Source organism: Henckelia pumila, chromosome 4 (assembly GCF_033568475.1).
Source record: "Henckelia pumila isolate YLH828 chromosome 4, ASM3356847v2, whole genome shotgun sequence".
Lineage (NCBI taxonomy): Eukaryota > Viridiplantae > Streptophyta > Magnoliopsida > Lamiales > Gesneriaceae > Henckelia > Henckelia pumila.
The window spans coordinates 111543503-111550826 of record NC_133123.1 but is presented as its reverse complement, the minus strand read 5'-3'; the positions used below and the strand labels follow the sequence as shown (position 1 = coordinate 111550826).

The 7324-nt window shown below is 40.2% G+C and overlaps 1 non-coding gene across 1 annotated transcript; it reads right to left on the bottom strand.

Annotated features, from left to right (window-relative positions):
• Nucleotides 1-5682: 5682 nt before the first annotated feature.
• On the bottom strand, nt 5683-5788 carry LOC140870010 (small nucleolar RNA R71). Its single transcript, XR_012146996.1, has one exon. It is a non-coding gene; the product is annotated as a small nucleolar RNA R71 (small nucleolar RNA).
• Between the last annotated feature and the right edge of the window lie 1536 nt (nt 5789-7324).

The window sequence follows — 7324 nt, the reverse complement described above, 5'->3', positions numbered from 1 at the left end:
TTTTTGAAATTTTTCAAAATTTAACGAAAAACAAACAAAAACAATAAAAAGCAACACTAAAACAAAGCAATAAAAGTAAGTAAAAGCAAAAGAGAAAGAAACACTAGGTTGCCTCCCAGTCAGCGCTAAATTTACAGTAAGTCTATAGCTCGACTGCATGCCGCAAATTTAGTCGACATTTGGCGGAGCATCAAGAGTGATGTCATGCTCGTCCTCTCCATCGTTCACTTGGATTCCTTCATGGTAGTGCTTCAGCCGGTGGCCATTCACCTTGAATGTTTTGGATGTGTCCAAACTTTGAATTTCGACTGCACCATGAGAAAAGACATTAGTTACAACAAACGGTCCATTCCAACGCGAACGTAACTTACCTGGAAACAACCGAAGTTGGGAATGATAGAGCAAAACTTTCTGACCGACTTTGAATTTCCTTCTAGAGATCATCTTGTCGTGAAAGGTCTTTGTCTTGTCCTTGTAGATCTTAGAGCTGGCATATGCGTCATTGCGAATCTCTTCCAACTCTTGCAACTGCAGCTTCCGGTGCTCGCCGCTCTCATCCATCTGCATGTTAAAATGTTTGATAGCCCAATAGGCTCTATGCTCCAATTCCACTGGCAGATGACATGGTTTTCCAAAAATCAACCGATATGGAGACATTCCAATCGGTGTCTTAAATGCGGTTCTATATGCCCACAAGGCATCATCCAAACGCAGGCTCCAATCCTTTCTAGTAGGATTCACGGTCTTTTCTAGGATAGATTTGTTCTCTCTGTTTGATACCTCAGCTTGACCGTTGGATTGTGGATGATATGCAGTGGAGATCATGTGCGTCACATGATACTTTTTAAGCAAACTCGCCACAGTTCGGTTGCAGAAGTGTGTACCTCTATAACTGATGAGGGCTCTCGGAATTCCAAACCTAGAGAAAATGTTATGCTTGATAAACTCTGCAACAACTTGAGAATTGTTAGTACGGGTGGCCTTTGCTTCCACCCACTTCGAGGCATAATCCACAGCAAGTAATATATAAACATAACCATATGAACTCGGAAAGGATCCCATGAAGTCGATGCCCCACACATCAAATATCTCACAAACTAGAATAGGTTGTTGTGGCATCTCCTTGCGTTGGGAGATGTTACCTGTCTTTTGGCATTGAGCGCACGACTTACAGAACAGGTAAGCATCTCGAAATAAGGAAGGCCAAAAAAATCCGCTATCCAACACCTTCCTGGATGTCCTTTTCGCCCCAAAGTGGCCACCACATTCATAAGAATGGCAAAACGTGAGGATAGGGATTACCTCGCTCACGGGGACACATCGACGTATAACTTGATCAACGCAGTGTTTCCACAAGTACGGATCATCCCACACATAATACTTCGCATCGCTTCGCACTTTGTCCCTTTGCGCCTTGGAAAATTCAGATGGGAAACTATTAGTAACTAAATAATTCACAATATTTGCGTACCATGGTAATTCGGCGCTCGCTGAAAATAATTGCTCATCAGGGAATTCTTCTCGCAATTTCAGCTCCTCATCAACGTGAACTAGGCGACTCAAGTGATCAGCAACTTGATTCTCGGCCCCTCTTTTGTCCTTGATTTCCACATCAAATTCGCTCAAAAGTAATATCCATCAGATCAGTCTTGGTTTTGCCTCTTTCTTTGCCATCAGAAAACGAAAAGCTGCATGATCAGAGTAAACAATAACTTTAGAACCAAGCAAATAAGAGCGAAATTTTTCTAATGCAAAAACAACTGATAAAAGCTTCTTTTCAGTGGTGGAGTAGTTCCGTTGGGCATCGTTCAGGATACGCGAAGCGTAATAAATAGCATGCGAAGCTTTCCCAACTTTTTGGCCTAAAACCATGCCAACGGCATCGTCACTGGCGTCACACATAATCTCGAATGGCTTGCTCCAATCCGGCGGCTGGATTATTGGTGCATATGTCAAGGAGTTCTTCAATTTGTCAAATGATGATTTTCAAGACTCATTAAACTCAAATGACACATCTTTTTGTAAAAGCTTGCACATTGGGGATGCGATCTTGGCGAAATCTTGAATGTATCTCCTGTAGAAACCTGCATGGCCAAGAAAAGAACGCACTTCCTGCACACATGTGGGGGTAAGGGAGAGAGTGAATGATATCAATTTTAGCCCTATCTACCTCTATGCCCTTAGACGAAACTACATGACCCAAAACCACACCTTGCCTAACCATAAAATGACATTTTTCAGAATTTAAAACCAAGTTGGTCTCGACACACCTCTTAAGGACAAGTGCAAGGTTAGATAGGCAGTTTTCAAAGGACTCACCATAGACAGTGAAGTCATCCATAAAAACTTCTAAGATATGCTCAATAAAGTCCGAAAAAATACTAACCATACACCGTTGGAAAGTGGCTGGTGCATTGCAAAGTCCAAAGGGCATCCGTCGATACGCAAAGGTGACAAACGGGCATGTGAACGTCGTCTTTTTCCTGATCCTCCGGTGCGATAGCAATCTGAAAATAACTAGAATATCCATCAAGAAAACAATAGTAAGGATGACACGCTAACCTTTCAATCATTTGATCAATAAAGGGTAAAGAAAAGTGGTCCTTTCGGGTTCCGGCATTCAGCTTCCTGTAGTAAATACAAACCCTCCACCCATTTTGAATACGGGTGGGAACCATCTCGTCATCCTTGTTTTTTACCACAGTAATTCCGGTTTTCTTGGGTACCACTTGGACAGGACTGACCCACTGACTGTTAGAGATCGGGTAGATGACCCCAACTTCAAGCAGCTTCAGAATTTCCGCCTTTACCACCTCCATCATTGGTGGATTTAACTTTCTTTGCGGTTGACGTGAGGGATTTGCTCCTTCCTCCATCAATATTCGGTGCATGCATGTGGAAGGGCTAATTCCCTTGATGCCTGCTATAGTCCATCCAATAGCAGTCTTGTGCTCTTTCAATACTTTGACTAACTGCTCCTCTTGATCGACTCCCAAACTGTTGGAGATGATAACCGGTAGTGTTTCTCCTTCACCAAGGAAAACATACTTCAGATGGTTTGGAAGCGTCTTTAATTCGACCACTGGTGCCTGCAAAACAGATGGAAGACGCCTAGTATTAGAGATTGGCAAGGATAAGTAAGAGGCATTACCTAACTGAGGTAGCTCAGGCGAACTATTCAGAAGTTTCTCAATCTCTTCCACTTCATGACTGCATCGAATCCCATCTTTCGTCTGCATAGTGGGTGCTGTAATAGCCACCTCTAGCTCATCTTTCCCTGCATGCTCACAATAATCTTGGGCCAAGAAATCCACAATATCAACAGAAAATACACAATAATCACTATCAGGAAATTTCATGGCATCATAAATATTAAATTTCACAACCTCTCCATCGAATTCCATAGTAAGTGTGCCACTGTGAACATCAATTTTTGTCATGGAAGTTTTCAAAAACGGCCTGCCTAACAAAATAGGACTATTATGATCACCGTTTTCCATGTCAAGCTGATAAGTGCATTTTATGCACTTAATTTATATATGATTTAACTTGGATTTTGTGATGTATCGAGTGGATATTATGCGTATTTGTTGTTTTTTTTGTGAGTTGCAAATATTTGAAGAAAAGTAGTAAGAAGAAGCGGAAAGACGAATTATAGACAGCAAAGTTTACAAAATTACTGGAGCTTATAAAGACATCCAAATCCAATCTCCACCAAATTGAATTTTGGATGTTTAAAAGTTGCTGTATAAATTTCAACTCGATCCGACGGCTAAAACTCAAGATATGATTTTTGCAAGATTGCTGCGCGTTGGACAAAAGGAATAGCGCCCCAGCGCCTCATTGGGAGCGCTCCAGCGCTTCTCTGTAGCTCAGTAAAAAGATTTTATTCGAAATTTCAGCTCCCCAGCTCTAGTTTTCCAGCGCTCCAGCACCCGTAATTTCATGTCTTAAGCTCCCCAGCGCCAGTTTGGAAGCGCTCCAGCGCTAGACGTCCGTCATTGAAAAATAAAATACGAAACTTGAGCGCCCCAGCACCGAGGAAGCAGCGCTCCAGCGCTGCGCAGTCTCCAAAAATATGGAAAGTCTTTAATCGAATTTAAAAGGGTTTTGATACCTTATTTTTTAGGGATACGAGGGTTTAGAGAGTATTCAGAGTTTTTGAAGGCTAGAGACGGCTAAAGACCAAGGAAAAGGGAGAAGAAGCATTTTTGGCGCGAAGACGGACGAAGCGACTACCGGAGATGGAGAAGCATCATCTACCTTCATTTTTATTTCATTCTTTCTCCTAGTTTTTGAATGATGTTCAAGAACATGCTTTGTTTTTTATTTACATTATGAACTAATTCCTTTGTCTAGAGGAACGACGTAGCTTGACTTGAAACCATGTTTTTGATATTTTGATTGATATATTAGAATTATTCATTCGGTTTATTTGTGTTTTCCTGAATTGATTGCGTTCAATTAACTGATCATTACTTGAATTGTTAAATTTATTTGAAATCTAGCACTCGAGAGAGGCGATTTTGAATAGGACCGTAGGAAAATACATCATTAGTGTTTATAGAGTTCGAGAGACCTATAACTCCATTGAAGCCTTTGTAAGAATTATTGTGCTATTTACCGGATTTAATAGTTGAACTTAGATAGAGATATTGAGTTTGCTATTGAATACGAATTTCTGCTTGACACTCGACAGAGGTAGTAGAAAATAATAGGGATTCTTGGTTAGTAAACTAGAAGAATTTATGATATAGATTTCTCTATGAATTAAACTGGTGGATGGTCAAGTGAAGTCGAACCTCTAGAATTCATTGCTTATTGAATTTTCGTTTTGTGAACTCGTGGTTATTTAATTTTATTTCTTGCAAATTTTAGTTTAATAAAAATCAAACCACTTTCGTAGCTCTACATAGAATTAGGATTTTATTAGTTGCAAATATTTGATATAATATCATTTATTCATTCTCCGTGGGATCGACTTGGACTTAATTCCTATATTATAACTTGACATCGTGCGCTTGCGAGCGAAAAACACGCAACAAGTTTTTGGCACCGTTGCCGGGGATTGAATTTTATTTGATTTATATTAAATTATGCTAATTGGTCTTAATTTTGATTTAGAGCATTTTATTTTATTTTGTTGGTTCTAATTTTAATCTTTCCTGTCTATGCAGTTTATGCGAAAAAGCCAAAGTTACGACTTACTGCTCTTTGATCCGGAAATCGAGAAAACTGCTAAAGCTTTGAGAAAAGCTAGAAGAGAAGAGTTGCAACAAATGGCTGAAGAAAGGGAAAGAGCTGTCAATAATGCTCCGGTGCCGATCAAAGATCACTTTCGACCAGTGATCAATACTCATTATTCTGGGATAGCTCGGCAGAACATCACGGCAAATAATTTTGAGTTGAAGCCAGCTCTGATTAATATGGTGCAGCAGAATCAGTTCAGGGGTGCAGCTACTGAAGATCCAAATCTGCATCTGCGTACTTTTCTGGAGATTGCTGACACAGTGATGATTCATGGTGTTACTGAGGACACCATCAGACTACGATTGTTCATATTCTCTCTTAGAGACAATGCTCGTAGTTGGTTGCAGTCACTACCTCTTGGGAGTATCACTACATGGGAAGACATGACATCCAAATTTCTGGCTAAGTACTTTCCTCCTGCCAAGTCTGCCCAGCTGAAAATTGAGATCACTACTTTCAAATAGCAAGATTTTGAGCAGCTTTATGAAGCTTGGGAGCGGTACAAGGAGTTTCTTAGGAAGTGTCCAAACCATAATTTTCTGGATTGGGAACAGATTGAGTTATTCTACAATGGTTTGAATGGGCCAACTTGTATTTCTGTGGATGCTGCAGCTGGAGGTTCAATATTTTCTAAATTTCCTGAACAGGCTTATGAGATGCTTGAGCAAATGATGATTAATAGTTATCAGTGGCCGAGTGAGAGATCTGCTCTAAGGAAGCCTGCTGGAATTCATGAGTTTGATGCGTTCACTGCCTTGACTGCTCATATGGCTACTATTTCTACACAGTTGGCTGCACTGACCAAAGGAAATCAAAGTTCTACAAAGACAGCATCACTGGCGACTGCCTTAAATTCTGCTGATGGATTTGATAGTGTGGAGCAAGCTCAGTATGTGAACAACCGCAATTTTACTGGCTATCGAGGTAATCCTTTACCAAATCAATATCATCCTAGTTTGCGCAATCATGATAATTTTTCATATGCAAATTATAATAATGTGTTGAATCCTCCACCGGAGTTCAATAATCAAAAGGATGAGGGTAGGTCATATTTGGGGGATTTGGTTGGTAATTTTATTTCCGAGTCAACAAAAAGATTTGAGAGAACTGAGAATAGGCTTGATAATATGGAGATACACCTGACCAATGTGGGTGCTTCTATGAAAAATCTTGAAATACAAATTGGTCAACTTGCAAATGCCTTGATGAATTAGCAGAGAGGATATTTTCCTAGCAACACTAAGGTGAATCCAATAGAGCAATGCAAGGCTGTTACTTTGAGAAGTGGTAAGGAAGTTGGGGTAGATGAACCAAAAGTAGTGGATGATGAGGATCGAGTTGAACAGATTGAGGTTGAATCTGAAGAATCTGTCAGTAAAAATTCTAGCAAGTCTGTAGTTATGCCTGAGAAACCACCTGTGCCAACAACTGTTCTGCCATATCCTCAGCGGTTCAAGAAGAAAGCGTTGGATGAGAGGTTTTCTAAGTTTCTTGACATCTTCAAGAAAATTCATATTAATATTCCATTCGCTGATGCTTTGGAGCAGATGTCACATTATGCAAAATTCATGAAGGATGTGATGGCAAGGAAGAGAAATCTTGAAGAGTTTGAAATAGTGAAGTTGACAGAGGAGTGCAGCGCCATCCTACAAAAGAAACTGCCACAAAAATTGAAAGATCCAGGGAGTTTTACTATTCCTTGTATTATTCGTGGTGCAACTGTTAATAAGGCATTATGTGATTTAGGTGCAAGTATTAATTTAATGCCTTTTTCTATTTTCAGGTCTTTGGAGCTTGGTGAGGTAAAACCAACCACGATTACTCTGCAGTTGGCTGACCGTTCCCTGACTTATCCTCGCGGTATTGTGGAGAATGTATTGGTAAAAGTAGATAAATTTATTTTTCCTGCTGACTTTGTAATGCTTGACATGGAAGAAGCTCAAGATGTCCCTCTAATTTTGGGGCGACCATTCTTGGCAACTGGAAGAGCTTTAATTGATGTGCAGGAGGGTGAATTAACTCTACGAGTTGATGGTGAAGCGGTCACTTTTAATATATATAAGACCACGAATTA